The sequence below is a fragment of the Panthera uncia genome (genome assembly GCF_023721935.1).
Source record: "Panthera uncia isolate 11264 chromosome C1 unlocalized genomic scaffold, Puncia_PCG_1.0 HiC_scaffold_3, whole genome shotgun sequence".
Taxonomy (NCBI): domain Eukaryota; kingdom Metazoa; phylum Chordata; class Mammalia; order Carnivora; family Felidae; genus Panthera; species Panthera uncia.
The window spans coordinates 22683373-22699237 of NW_026057584.1; the positions used below are offsets into that span (position 1 = coordinate 22683373).

At 32.4% G+C, this 15865-nt stretch overlaps 1 protein-coding gene across 2 annotated transcripts in view; it reads right to left on the reverse strand.

Moving 5' to 3' along the window:
- SPAG16 (sperm associated antigen 16) overlaps nt 1-15865 on the reverse strand; it is a 1017964-nt gene that overhangs the window by 130813 nt on the left and 871286 nt on the right. The gene's annotated exons all lie outside the window — the stretch shown is intronic.

Here is a 15865-nt window from a genome sequence, read left to right on the forward strand (position 1 = left end):
TTAATTGTGTTTCCCTTTACATAATATGGGTTTTTTTCTGCTTTAAAATGTTCTCTTTATCAGGAACACTTTGATATGATATGCACTGGTGTAGTTTTGTGTTTGGAGTACACTGATTTGTTGGTCATCATATTTTGAAAATTTTTGGACATTATTTCTTCAAATATATTTTGCTTTCCCTACATTTCTTTTAGGGACTCCAAATACATGTACATTATACTACTTGAAAGTTGTCTCAGATTTCAATGATGCCTTGGTCAACAAATTCTCTTTTCTGTTTGTGTGTCATTTGGGACAATTCTATTGCTATGTCTTTGGTTTCAACATACTTTTCTTTTGCCATATATAAATTTTCATTAATCCCATCCAGTTGATTTTTCACCTTAGAAATTGTAGTTTTTATATCTAGCATTTTGATTTGGGTCTCTCGTAAAGCTTCTGTGTATCTGCCTAACATTTTGAACATATGGTTGCACAATAAGTTTTTAATTTTATTAATGTTTATATACTTTTGAAAAAGGGGGAGGGGCTTCAGGAGGGGCAGAGAGAGACGAAGACACAGAATCTGAAGAAGGCTCCAGGCTCTGAGTTCTCAGCACAGAGCCCAATCCAGGGCTCGAACTCATGAGCCATAAGATCATGACTTGAGCCAAAGTCATATGCTCAACCAGCTGAGCCACCCAGGCACCCCTCACAATAGGTTTTTAAATCTCTGCTACTTCTAACATCTGTGTCAGTTCTATGTTGGTTTCAGTTGATTTTTTTTCCTCCTAATAGTAGGTGTGCTTTTGTGCTTCTTTTTATGTCTGGTTATCTTTGATAAGAAAGCTAGACATTGTGAATATTACCTTCTTAAGTGTTAGACATTAAAATATTCTTGTAAATATTCTTCAGCTTTGTTCTGGGATGTAATTAAGTCACTTGGAAATAATTTAATCTTTTTGGTTCCTGATTTTAATATTTATTAATCTGAATCAGAGCAGCATTTAGTCTAGTTCTAATTATTCCTTACCACTGAAGCAAATCCTCCTAAATGCCCTACTTAATGCTCCATGGATTTTGAGATTTTCCAGTGTGACTGGTAGAAACAGGTGTTATTAACTCTGTGTGCATATTGGCAACACTTAAATTTTCTCAGACGACTCCTTTGCCTCATATTGTTTCCTCACATGAACTGCTTTCTCAATTCTTTGATGAATGCTTACCCTGTGAAAATTTCTGGGGTTCTCTGTATATCTATCTATCTCCTCTTCAGAACTGTATTCTGTGAATTCTGAAAGCCTTGATATTCCTAAATTCACTTCCATATCCTGACCTTACAGAATTCACCAAGTTCCATCTAGGCTCTTCTTCTTTGAGTTGTGAACTAAAAACTTGCACAGGGTAATAAGTTAATGCAAATGTAGGGATCACTTTGTTTATTATTTCTCTGGGATCACTGTACTTCATTGCTCAATGTCCAGTGTCTTGAAAATGTTTGTGCCGTACATTTTGTCTGTATGTTGTTGGTGTTGTTATAGTTATTATTTCAGGCAGGAGCATAAATTCAATCACTGTTTCTCTATCTTAGTTGGAAAGGTAAGTCAAATACAACTCTCAAAACAAGAACTATGCAAAAGTGCATAAAATATGATACAGAAAAAAGTAGTGTTTAAATGAATTGCTCACAATAATTCTCATAATCACGGTTCCACATTTGGGTCAAAATGTAGCATTTTCTCACTAGTTGATAAATTTTGTTTCCTGAAGTTTGAAATGACACTGTTTCAAACTTAAATTCTAGGTTAAAATGGAAACATTCAAAGAAATTAAAATAAATTATTTTATTTGAAAAATGGGATTTGTATGTATGAATTTTAGCAAAACCTCAAATAAAGTATGAACTTAGTAGAAAATAATTGAAAGTTGAAAATTTTCATCTTTGCCTCTTTTTGGTTCCTCAATTTATTTATCAAAGAATAAGCGTCACCCAAAGATGGTGCTTCTTAGGAAAATACCAAGTTCTGTAAGTTATTTAGATAATTTTATATTTTCATTACATCTAGAAAAACTATCAGTATCACCTTAGCTGATTTTACTGATACAATCTATCTTTTCTCTAAAATTTATTTTGAGAGAAAGAGAAAAAAAGGGAGCATGTGTGTGGCTGGCGGTGAGGGGGAGAAGGGAGAGAAAGTCCCAAGCAGGTTCTGCACCAATAGAAAACTGTGAATTTATGATCTGAGCTGAAATCCAGGCAGATGCTTAACGAACTGAGCCATCCAGGTTCCCCACAATCTCTCTATCTTAAGCAAAAGAAGACCGACAGTTACATGCCCTGTTCACATTAAGAAAGGCAAATTGTCAAGCATGGGTTATAATTTAAAAATATATACAGACAGAAATGATACAGTATGATATAAAATTTTCAAAGAAAATCAAGAAATAATCAGCATGTCTATGAAATACTGTCAGTATTATAGCATTGTGTATTAAGATCACAAATTTCCTTATTTTCTATGAAATTATTCTCACTGAGTTTCTTTGAAGTGGGATAGATACTCTGAGAATCACATACATGGTGAAAACTCTTCAAAGTTCAACCTTTAGGCTTGTTAAGCTCAATTAAATTCATATAAAACAAAATCCTGCTGTAATTTCTCATTTTTTTCAGTCTCCTAGGACTTATTTTAATAAGGTTTCAATATATTGTTTGAAGTAATCATTTTCTTTCAACTCTATAAAGTAACAACTTTCCAACAAACTTCCAAATTTATGAACTTTTGCTCAAACTAATTATTAAAATCAATATAGATATATAACTTGAAATACTTCATATCACAAGGTACCTATCTACAATTAAAAATTATAAAAACAAATTTAGTTATTTTTTCCATAAATAAAGACAAAATACACAGATCTCTTTTTCATCCCTATCATTAGCTTTGGAAAATTTCCTAGCTTCATGTATCTCAGAGTATCAATTGTTCAAACAATAATAGTTTGGCTGGCTCACAATGTGAAATACTAACTAGTACTTGGTTTTAAACAAACAAAAATGCAGAATTATGCTTCACTTTTCAAATAAAGTTTTTTCTTATATTAAAATGCTATACTTCTACAGCAAATATTTGCTTATTTATTTACATTCTTACTGTCTATAAGGTACTGTGTTCTGTACCATTGATATAGCAGATAAAAAGTTATATCAGGATAAAAAGTTTGAAAAAGGTTCCTGTACTCATGGAATTTACACTTGTTAGAGAAGATAGCCAATGACTATGATCATCATTGTGATAAGTCTTATGACAGAAATAAAAAGGCACTATAACAGTAAAAATTTTGGTGGGGAGCTACTTTAGATAAAGTGGTCAGAAAACATCTCTTGGATAGTAGGATATTTGATCTAAGACCTGTAGGACTATGGAGTTGATAATGGGACTAATCAAAGGATAAGCATTCCAGGCTTTCATTGCTGAAGGCAAATGAAAAGTCCTAAGATGTCATAGAATTGAGATCTTCTAGGAACAGAAAGACAACTAGTATTATTGAAGCACAATAAGCTGAAAGAGGTTGGTTGCTTGGAGGTAAAGATAAACATGTAGTCAGGAGCTATAACACAGAAGCTCATGTGTACCATTTTGAGACATTTGGTTTTATAAAAAAATATAATATGTTGTAAGCAGAGAATGACAGAATGCTCAAACTGGCATCCAGGAAAAAATTCATATCCCAAGATACTTCTTCCATTTTATCAACAAATAGGTTTAATATCACACTTGTTATGAAAATCAAAAATACCCCAAAAAGGCTTCATTTTTACTTTTAAAATATGTTAGGATTACGGTCCAATATGAAGTTCTAAACTGTAAAACACCTGAACAAAGGCTATGCAAATGGATTAACTGAGCAGTTGTAAGAGGCAGCCAACGTTCAATAACACTATCATTTCAAGTCTAATCTGCCAATTGAATATTTATATAGATCAGTAGACTCCATTGGAAGGTTATTCAATTCAGTACATTTTTGCATGCAAGATATTGTACCTGGTGTTCTGAGGGATACTGAAATGAATATGACGGTTCTCATAGGGATTTAGAGACTAATACGGGGTAAAAAAGAAACTAAATATTCGATAATAGTGGACCTGAAAATCAAAAGACATTTTCTTTTCTCTTTTCCAAATTCTATCTCTTATACTAATTCATTACAGGATCTTGATCAGGAGTGACATCGACCCTTAAACAAACACTTCAGGATAAACTTCTTTACCAAGTGTTAATTTTAAAGCAAATAGAGGATAAGAGATCCTCTCATCATTCAGAGGTCAATATTTGGACTTTTGGTTTCAGCTTAAGTGCTTGAGGTAGACTTTTCTAACAGACTTTCCCTTTGTTGCAATTATTTTCTCTTGAATGAAAAGTTTCTTTTTAGGTACCTAAAAAAAAGTCCTCTAACAGCTACATGACATGTATTTTACCACCCTACCCCCTCCAAAAAATAGATTAGGGTAATAAAATGCATGTGATAATTCTTATGCCATTACAATTTGTAGTTTGGTGTAGAGTGGATTGAAATAGTTTTTAAAGTCAAATGTGTACTAATTTTCCTGCATTAAATACAAATGCATTCTACAGAAAATATAGACATTTAACTAAATAGTAGATTTATTTAAGCAAAACACACACATTAGTGTACACACAGGTGATTATCATTAATTCCAGCCAGTATAATCATGCAAGGAACAGGCACGTGTCTAAAGAGTAAAAGAAATAGTCTAAAACAAAAAAAATAATTAGTGTGTTTGGAGGGTGGGATCAAACTGCGTAATTTAGTTTTTTCTCTAAAAATATTATTAATGTAATAATGCTTTATAAAAAAATCATATGACTTCACTCCTATGAGGACTTTAAGAGACAAAACAGATGAACATAGGGAAGGGAAGCAAAAATAATATAAAAACAGGGAGGGGGACAAAACAGAAGAGACTCATAAATATGGAGAACAAACTGAGGGTTGCTGGAGGGGTTGTGGGAGGGGGGATGGGCTAAATGTAAGGGGCACTAAGGAATCTACTCCCGAAATCATCGTTGCACTATATGCTAACTAATTTGGATGTAAATTAAAAAAAATAAAAAATAAAACAAGTTAAAAAATTTTTAAATGTCATTTCTCTTCAGGAAGACCATATTATCCAGTTCTTTTTATTATGATATGCTAACTAGTTAGGATATCCATATTTGTTTAAACTGAAACAACAAGTTTATTTTACTGTATGTATTGCATGGATACCCTAGGAACATAAATGTCCATCATTACAATTCAAAATATAAAGTGGATTTTTAAAATTTCCAAATTGTTCCCAAAAGATATCTTATTAAAAAGGCAATTCCCAGTGGTTGTATTTGTAACAGCACCATATTTCTTTCTATAAATTAAAAATCTGGCAAATAATTATTAAATGCAACATTTAGGATTGGTTCTATCATTTTAATGACAAGTTACCAAATTGTAGGCATGAAAGTAATAAGTAGAGTTAATGTGTTGGATCACAAATTTCAAAGAAATTAGTAACATTTACATGTAGCACTCTCTTGCTTTAAAAATAAAATTACTGCTGAATAGAATAGGAAAAGAAATTCTATACTGTTCTTGCACTCATGGCATGTATCAGTGCAGAAACCTAGAAGCTAATGGTGTATCTAATGGCACATAATACATAACGAAGAATATACACAAACATACATTCTTCAAACTCTTGCTGCCTTTCCTCATATTAAGCCATAATTTCTCCATTGTTTACTTTTAGAATAAATACAAATGCCACTTATCTATTTTCAGTACCAATGAGACTTCCTTCTTTCCAGGCTCAGGAAGATAAGACATTAAGCCTTGGAATTATATGATTGTTCCTATATCATTTTCCACTAGAATTGCCCTTCCCCTTCTTTCCATCTCCTATCCACACTGTAATATTCTACTCAAGTATATATATTTTCGTTCATTAAGTGTCCTTGAAAACAGTTAGTAAACTCTTTTCTCTCTTTTATTCTGATGCATGGCTTGAATGTAGAATATTTTGCCCATTATTTAACATTACTGAACACTCATTACAGGCAAACCACTAATACTAAAATAGATAAAACTAAAATACAATAGAGTCCATAATACATCCAGGAGTTGCAGAATTATTTGGACAGAATGTTAGTGTATAAAACTTAAGTTCTATATTTAGTCAGCAAATATTTATTTAGCAACCACACTGTACCAGGTTCTGATCTACACACTGCTTAGTATAGATCATAGATAGATAGAAAGATAGATAGATAGATAGATAGATAGATGGATGATAGATAGATAGATATAATTTCTGCCTTCATAAAGATTACAATCTGGCTTTGATTCAGTCCTGGCTCTACAACTTAAGGACTTTGGGCAGATGTCATTTATTCTCTTTGTATCTTATTTTGCCCAGTTAAAAAAAAAAATCACTGTAATGACATCTTCAAAAATTACTATGAGAATAAAATAATAAATATGAAGGCTATTAGTCCATTTAAAGTGCTAAATAAATTGGCAAGTATTTTTTTAAATCACTTTTGGTATTTCCTTTTAATATTTAAGTAACTGAATCTTATTTCTCCAAAAAGACAGTAAGCTTCTTGAATGCAGAACTATTGTTATATGTTTCTTGGTAACCACCACAGTGCTTAGAGTCATTTTTGTTATATAGCAGTTTGCCCAAAAACTATTGTTTAATATAATGTGCTTGATTAAACAATAAAAAGATAAATATTTCTCCCTTACTTCTTTCATAAACATGTGCTGAGTGACTAATAATCACTCAGTAGAAAAGACCAAAATAATATGGATTTTTCTTTTTTATGGGTCATGCACTATAAAAAATGATGAGAAAGATTCAAATGATAGATGACTAAACAATCCCAACAGATACATTAGTACTTTTATGATAATGACTCTAGTTTAAACCAGCACTCATCCTAGTCTATTGCAGGTAAATATGACTACATATGCTTTCAAAACTCAAGAAATCCTTACACAATGGCCCATCAACAGCTAAGGATATGATTTGAAGTCTCTTTGGTTTTGGTTTTTTCTAAGATTCAGTAGAAGCTATAAAAAGATTGGGTCACATGATTATTTTTCTATATAAGAGAAAACTAGATAATTTATCATTTAATTGAACTCATATTACAAATACATTTTTTTCCATTATTTGCTTAATAGAACTTCAACTAAAATTAGTAGGAGCTGATATGCATTTTGTAGAAAGGAGAAGTAATCTATCTGAGTCTTCTATTGACAGTTCAAAATGACTGAATATATCTTCTCCAAAAATAGTCTATTGGCAACTTGACCAGGAACTCTAAACACTTGCATGCAAATCATTTAATTTCCCTAAGAGTCATATTCTTCTTGTGGACCATATTCTAGATTTAGCTGGGCTTAATATATGTTACAGGCAGAGTAAACAAAATAGCTATACTTTTATTCTAATCTTGATTCCTTTTCTGGACTTTCTTTTTTCATTTCCATAAATTTTCTATCCTTGTAATTATAAAGGCACTCAGTCAAGGTCTTCAACATTTTTATGATGTGCTTGTGAGTTTAGTTATTTCCTGTTCATTTACCAAATATTTGCAAACCCTTAATATGTACCAAACATTGTGTTAGTTACTAAGGATAGAGTACTCAACAAGATGGACTGAGTCTTGGAACTTACATTATACACAAAGAGAAAGTAAACATGCAAATTAATAAAGGACAATATGATTTTAGATAATGATAATGCTAGGGAAAAAAGCAAATAGCAGGTTAGTCAGTAACTGGTTATGAAAGACTGCTTTAACTAATGTGATCAGAAAAGGCCTCTTTGAGGGAGTGACATTAAAAGGAGAATACAAATGAGGAGAAGGAGTTGTAAAAATCCATTAGAATATCCACAAAAATTAACTCAAAATAGATCATAAACTTAAATGTAAAGTTAAAAAATGGAAATTCTAGAATATAACACAGGAGCAAACCTAGGTGACTTTGAGTTTGGTGATGACTTTTAGATACAACACCAAAAGGACTATCCATGTAAGAAAAAAATTGATAGGTTGAATTTCATTAAAATGAAAAAAAAAAAAAACAAAAAAAAAAACCTCTGCTCTGTGAATGGAATTTTAAGGGAATAAAAAAAATAAATCACAGTCTGAGAGAAAATACTTGGAAAACTATTACAGAAAGGACTTGTATCCAAACATTACAAAGAACTGAAAAATCAACAGTAAGAACACAAAGAACCTAATTTAAGAAATGGGCAAAAGATCTGCAGAGACCCACCAAGAAAGATATATAGATGACAAAAAGCATATGAAAAGGTGCTCAATATCGATGCCACCAGGAAGTTACAAACAAAACAATGAGATACTATCATGCACATATTGGACTGGTTAAAATTCACAATGTTGACAACAGCTAATGCTGGTAAAGATGTGGGTGAACCAGAAACTCTCATTCTATGCTGATGGGAATGCCAAACAGTACAGATACTTTAGAAGACATTTATAAAACTAAACATACTCTTACCATATGATCTAGCAATTGTGTTCCTTGGTATGTACCCAAAGGATTTGAAAACTTATGTCTACACAGTATCTTGCATATGGATGTTTATAGCAGCTTTATTTATAATTGCCAAAACACAGAGGCAGCTAAGATATCCTTTAATAGGTGAATGGAGAAACAAACTGTGGTACATCCAGAGAAGGAAATGTTATTCAGGAATAAAAAGAAATGAGCTGTTAGGCCATGAAAAGATATGGAAGAACCTTAAATGCATACTACTAAGTGAAAGAAGCTGGTCTCCACAGCCCACATACTATACAATTCCAACTATATGATGCTCTAAAACCACAACTATGGAGATGGTAAAAAGATCAGTGGTTGCCAAAGGCTTGAGAGGAGGCAGGAAAGGATGAATAGGTGAAACATGGGGGAATTTTAGAGCAATGAATCTATTTTATAGTATACTGTTAAGACAGATACATGACATTATGTATAAGTCAAAAAAAAAACATAAAATCATACAACAGAAGGAGTGGACTCTAATGCAAACTATGGACTTCAGTTAATAATGCACCAATATCCGTTTATCAGTTATAACAAACATACCATACTAAAGCAAGATGTTAATAATAGAGGAAACTAAAGGAGGTACGGCGGAAGAGTGGAGGAAGAGGGAATATATGCAAACTCTCTGTGCTTTCCTCCCATTTCTTTTGTAAACCTATCACTGCTCTGAAAAAATCATTGGAAGATCCACGGGCAGGGACAGGGAATTCTAGGCAAAGTGATTAGCAACCACAGCAGAAATCCATTTGATATGTGCAAATCAGTGTGACTGAAATGTAGAGGAAGGAGTGGATTGAGATGACATCCATGAGGTAGAAACTCTCATGAAAGTTCTCAGAGGCCACGGAGACATTTTTAATACATTCCAGATACAAGAGTAATTATTCTAGGATTTTATATGGAATACTTGATCTGATTTCCCCCCAAATACATTTGGTTACTAAGAGCATGGATATCAGGGATATAGTGGGAGGATAGTTAGGGAGAAGACTTAAGCAAAAAGAAAAGTTAGGGGGTGATTTCAAAAGTTCAGTCATGTACACTTCTGTAATTTAAATATTTTGCAACTCAGTTTCTTGTTTCTAATTCTGATAAAAGCCACTTTACACTTAATTTTTAAGTAAAGACTTAAAAATGCTGATAAATTGTTCAGGTCTATGAATATTATTACCTTCATTGTACCCAGGATGTCAGTGAAGTAAATATTCCCCAAGTGAATGCAAGTAGTAATCAAATATGTTAAAATACAATTCTTTATAAAATGACCAATTTTGCAAGATGTTGGCACAAATGTCTGTGTTGTTGTTCTCTGTTTTAACTGAACACTGCTTATTTTCACATGCTTTTTTGTTTGCATTACAGAAGTTAAAAATCATTTGGAGAAGTCATCCTGAGGGAATTTAGTTCAAAATTCCCAAATTAACTCTCTTTCCAGGCAAGTACTGAGGAGTTGTCCATATGCTGATGCTAAGCCTGAAAGATCTTGGATTATCCTTAGTTTGTAGCTGTGCAGCTGTAATGCAATTCTGATCTATTTCATAGCTGCTAATGACTCAACACCTGAGACCTTGAAGTATAACAGCCAAGGTTGTTTTGCAAAGCAATGCAATAAAATAAAGCAGGATCTCCCATGTATGCAAAAGTACTCTGAAATTGTAAGGCTGATATAAAAACATATGCTTCTATCAAGTGCTTCGAACATAAACGATTTCATTTCTACATAGTCACACATTCACACATATATCATGATATGCAGAATTTATTGCAAACCATGCAAACAATATAAAGAAGGTAATGACAAATGATAAGTAATTAAGAATTCACTAGAGAGGTCAGATAGGGAGATTATGCTGAGTCAGGGAGCTTAAATGCAAATGTGAAATTTATGCATGTGTTGGGCCATTGCACCTGTGCCCTCAGTGAACTATTCGATCAACAAGCACAATTTAACATCAAGACTCTGTTGATTCACAATAGCAGGTCAGAAATGATTACTATAAAGAAAGATTTACACAGTGAACACTACATTATGTTGATACTTATTAACTGTACTTAACACTGTTTGTTATTATTTAATTATTTATTATAAACAAGTACTTTTGGAATCAGAGAAAATCTTAGGATCACATAGTTAACCTTGCACCCATTTTAGAGAGGAGGCTAAGAGTAAATAATGAGACTGATAGAAAAGAGAAGAAACACAGCCAGTTCAACATAATATAATGTTAAAATTTAGTTAATTTCACAAGGTTCTTTCAAAATTTTACTATCCTTTAAAAAAAATTTTTTTTAATGTTTATTTATTTTTGACAGAGAGAGAGAGAGAGAGAGAGAGAGAGAGAGAGAGAGAGAGACAAAGCATGAACAGGGGAGGGGCAGAGAGACAGGGAGACACAGAATCCAAAGCAGTCTCCAGGCCCTGAGCTGTCAGCAAAGACCCGACGTGGGGCTTGAACTCACAGACAGTGAGATCATGACCTGAGCTGAAGTTGGACGGTCAACCAGCTGAGCCACCCAGGCACCCCAAAATTTTACTATCCTAAGAAAAATTTTGATGACCAGTTTATATATAGCACAGGGACCATAAGAGATTCATTTTGTTCTGTAGCAGCTATCTTTTCTTGGTCAATGAAACAAGAATATCATATTATTAAAGTAATACTAAAAGACTACCTTTTTCAAAGTACTTGAAACTTAAAAAAAATAAGTACACATTAAAGTGAAATCAATTATATTATAAAATCTAGGTAGTTCAAAAAAATTCCAAATATGGCACATTTTAAACATAAAAATTCATTCAAAAAATTGACTCCCAAAGTTTTGATTTACCTATCCTCATTTCTAAAATTTTCCATTTAGATTCTTAGCACATTATATTCTCTCATGGTAAGGATAGTTTGGAGAAGTCTTTCTTGAATAAAGTACATAGGATACTGGAATAAATAAAATCCAGTTAAAAATAAAAAGTTGTTGGAAATAAGGAAAATAACTGAAAATAACATGAAGAAAACCAAAAAAATCTACTTATAAAGATGTTTGTCTCATAATTCAGCTTTATGTCTTGGATTAGACATATCATCTATGTTGCTAACATTTTGTTGTTGTTGTTGTTGTTGTTGTTGATTTTTACATCAAAAATGCATACAGGTCTCTCATAAAACAAGTTATTTGGCATGACTTATAAATGAAGTAACTAGAATATAATCTGCTAAACTCTGGAGTGTACATGTACAAATATATTTATACTCTGATTTTATCTTCAAATTGTTAGAAAAAAGAAAAATGTGATTTAATAAACATATAAATGAAAAAGAAGTTCTGTGAAATATTTGGATTATTACTTTTGTTTGAATAGCGAAAATGATAAGTATTAGGTACCAAATGTGTGTGGTAAGATGCATTCCAAATTATTAACTGATACTCTCTACCTTTCCACTTCCAGTTCCTATCTACCTTACAATCTCACTCCCCTGAAGATAGACCTTAATTCTCCCATTAGTCCAAGGACTAAATAATTTTCTCTCTCCTTTGGTACCTATAAGCCCCCTAAAATGTGAAAATAACCCCTGGGAAAAGGATGGTGAAGATGCTGAGTGACTAAAATTAACTTCCCTACCTGGTGGCAGGGGCTTATAATGGAAACTAAGTAGATTTTAGAAAATTTTTCAAAATTACATTCCTCTACCCCTGGGGTTATGGACTGTGATTTTATCTGCTTCTTGTATAAAGATAACATTGCCCCAAATCAGAACAAAATCTTTATCATAAGTATTTACTCATTTAGTTACTGAATCACAACAGAATAGTTTAATCCTCTGCTAAAATAAATTTACTTTATTTCTTTGTGTTAAAACATTAAAAATTACATAATCTAGGTAAAATGGCATAATTCTTCAACAAAGGGATTTTAAAATCATCTTATTGTTCCTGACATAGAAAGGTTTGGTCAAAATGAGAACTGCTTAAGACACACTCTCTGGCTCTCTATGTAGATAACTCATCTGGACAACCCAGAAGTGCTCTTAGAAAATACATCCAAATATACATTCTGGGATCTCCCCTATCAAAACAACCAAATTTAGACTAAACACACGAACACATACACACACACACACACGCCACACACATTTGAAAGTACTGAAAAGTGAAACAACAACAAAAAAATCCAACAGGAAGATAAACAGTTAAGAAAAGTGAGCACTGGGAAGAAGGACGTGGCTCAAGATTTGTTATGTATTTTTCTTAATTTAGCAAAAGGGGGGGGGTCCCAGTCTACAAAATTGGAATGGATAAAACATTAAAACATGCAGCCTTATAAAAAATAAATAATGGAATTTAAGTAAAATCATATCTACTAAAAAGTGTTTGTGTGTGTGTGTGTGGGTGTGGGTGTGTGTGTGCGCAAACTGAGAAGAAAGTCAGAATTTGGAAGAATTCGCACATGCATATAAAAGTTCCACACCAATATCTGGCAGACCCCTGAATAAAGCATGCAGAAGGCAGACTCCAAGTAGCTCAGCTATAGTTAAAACAACTGAAGTGACATTTGAATTGCTGGCCAATTTCAGGGGAGATAGACCTTGTAGTTTGAATTCATCCAAATAAAATGCCTTCTAATACAAAAGGAATCAACACAGTTGAGAAAAAAATAACAGAATTTAGACTATCTACAACATATATTAAGCAAACTTAAGATACAATCCAAAACAATTCAACATACAAAGAAAAAAAAAAAAACATGTGACTCATTCTTAAGAGAAAAAAAAGTCAACAGACTACAAACCCAAGATGACCTAGATGTTGGAACTAGCAAAGGAGTCTAAAATACCTACAATAATTGTGATCAAAGACATAAAGGAAAATATGCCAACATACAATAAAAATGTCCAATCTCATTAGAAAAGTGGAAACCATATAAAAAAACAGATGGAAATTGTGTAATAAAAAATACAATCTGAAACATAAAATTCACTAGATAGAATTAGTAGCAGAATGGAGATGACTGAAGTAAGAAAAGACTGAAGGAAGGAAGTGGATGGAAAATAGATTATATAAATAGTCTAATCTGAATAACAAATAACTAAAAACATTAAAAATAATGAGCAGTGTCTTGGGACCATGTGGTACAACATTAGAAGATCCAAAATATGTCAACAAATTCTACAACATAGATATAGCAGACAAATGCCTTTAAAGACAAAATTTACAAAAACTGACACAAAATTAAGTATAATATATGAGTAGTACTACATCTATTATATATATACATTTATTATAAAAAAATACTCCCACAAAGAAAGCTATGTGACTATATGGTTTCAGTGGTGAATTTCATTAAACATTTAAGGAAGAAATAATCCTATACAAACTGTTTCATCAGATAGAGGAGCAGAAAATACTCCCCTGCTGGTTTCATAAAGACAGTATAACCACAATACAAAATTATAAACAGAGGAACCTCGGTGACTTGGTTAAGTGTCTGACTCTTAATTTGGCTCCGGTCATAATGTCACAGTTGTGGATTGTGAGATCGAGCTCTGCATCAGGCTCTACATTGTGTGAAGCCTGTTTAAGATTCTCTCTCTCTCTCCCCATACCCCTACCCCGCTCATGCACTCTCTCTCTCAAAAATAAATACATAAACAAACAAATAAATAAAATTTATAGAGCATAAAATTACAGATAACTGTGTCTCATATCCTTTGAAAATACTATTAATATTATCCTGCAATATATAAAAAGAATGATGCATCACAATCATGTTATTTTTGTTGCTTGTTATATACAAATTCAGGATTGATTTAACGTTTAAAAATCAATTATCATTCACTGTATTAAGAGACTAAATGAGAAAAATCATATGATCATTTCAGTAAATATAGAAAAGAATTTGATAAAATTTAACATCTATTCATGATGCAAACTAGAGCATCTATACAAAAACTACAACTAACATTATATTTCATGGTGAAATATTCAATATTTTAACCTAATACTGGGAACAAATAATTCCTATTCACATAATTTCTATTCAACATTTTACTGGAGGTCTTGCTAAGTACAATAAAACAAGAAAAATAAATAAAAGGAAGAAAGATTGTAAAGAAAGAAGAAAATTCTATCTCTAGATGCCATGAGTGTTTATGTCAAATATCCTAAGAACTCTACAAAATAATGATTACATCTAATGAGTGAAATTAACAATGTCACAGGATATAAGCTAAATGTACAAAAGCCAATTGTATTTTTCTATTGTAGCAGTAAATGGTTGGAAAATGAAATTAAGAAAACAATTCTGTTTGGGGAGCTTGGGTGGTGCAGTGTGTAGGGTATCTGACTCTTACTTTCAGTTCAGGTCATGATCTCACAGCTCATGAGTTCGAGACCCTCATCAGACTCTATGCTGACAGCATGGAGCCTGCTTGGGATTCTCTCTCTCCCTCTCTCTCTGCTCCTACCCCACTCTCTCTCAAAATAAATAAACACTTTAAAAAAAAAAAAGAAAACAATTCTGTTTATCAAAGCATGAAAGTATATAATATTCTTAAGAATACACTTAAAACAATAAGTTTCGACTTCTATACTGAAAACTACAAACAGAAATTAAACAATAAATAAATTGTGAGATACTGTGTTCATGGATTGTAAGATACAGTATACTTAAGATGTAAATTATTCCTAAATTAATATATAAATTAAACACAATAACAATCAGTTACCTCAAACTTTTTTTTGGTAGAAATAGACAAGATGATTCTAAAATTTCTAAGGAAATATAAAGAAATTGGAATAGTTTAAAAATTTTTGAAAAGAACTTTGGGGTACTTATCCTACCTGACTTCAAGGCTGACTAAAACTAGGTTAATGAAGACACAGTATGCTTTTGGCATAAGAATGAACAAAGAGTTCAACATAAAAAATAGAGAGATAAGGAATAGGCCCACACTTTCACAGCTGTTTCAATTTTTAGATGTTTATTATTTTTGAGAGAAAGAGAGAGTGAGCAGGGCAAGCGCAGAGAGAGAGAGGGAGACAGAATCTGAAGCAGGCTTCAGGCTCTGAGTCCCCAGCACAGAGACCAATGTGGGGCTTGAACTCACAAACTGTGAGATCATGACCTGAGCTGAAGTTGGCTGCTTAACCAAGTGAGCCACCCAGGAACCCCATATCTATTTCATTTTGTATAAAAGCACCAAAGAACACCAATGGGGAAAAGTCTTTTTTGCCATGTGGTACTGGAATAACT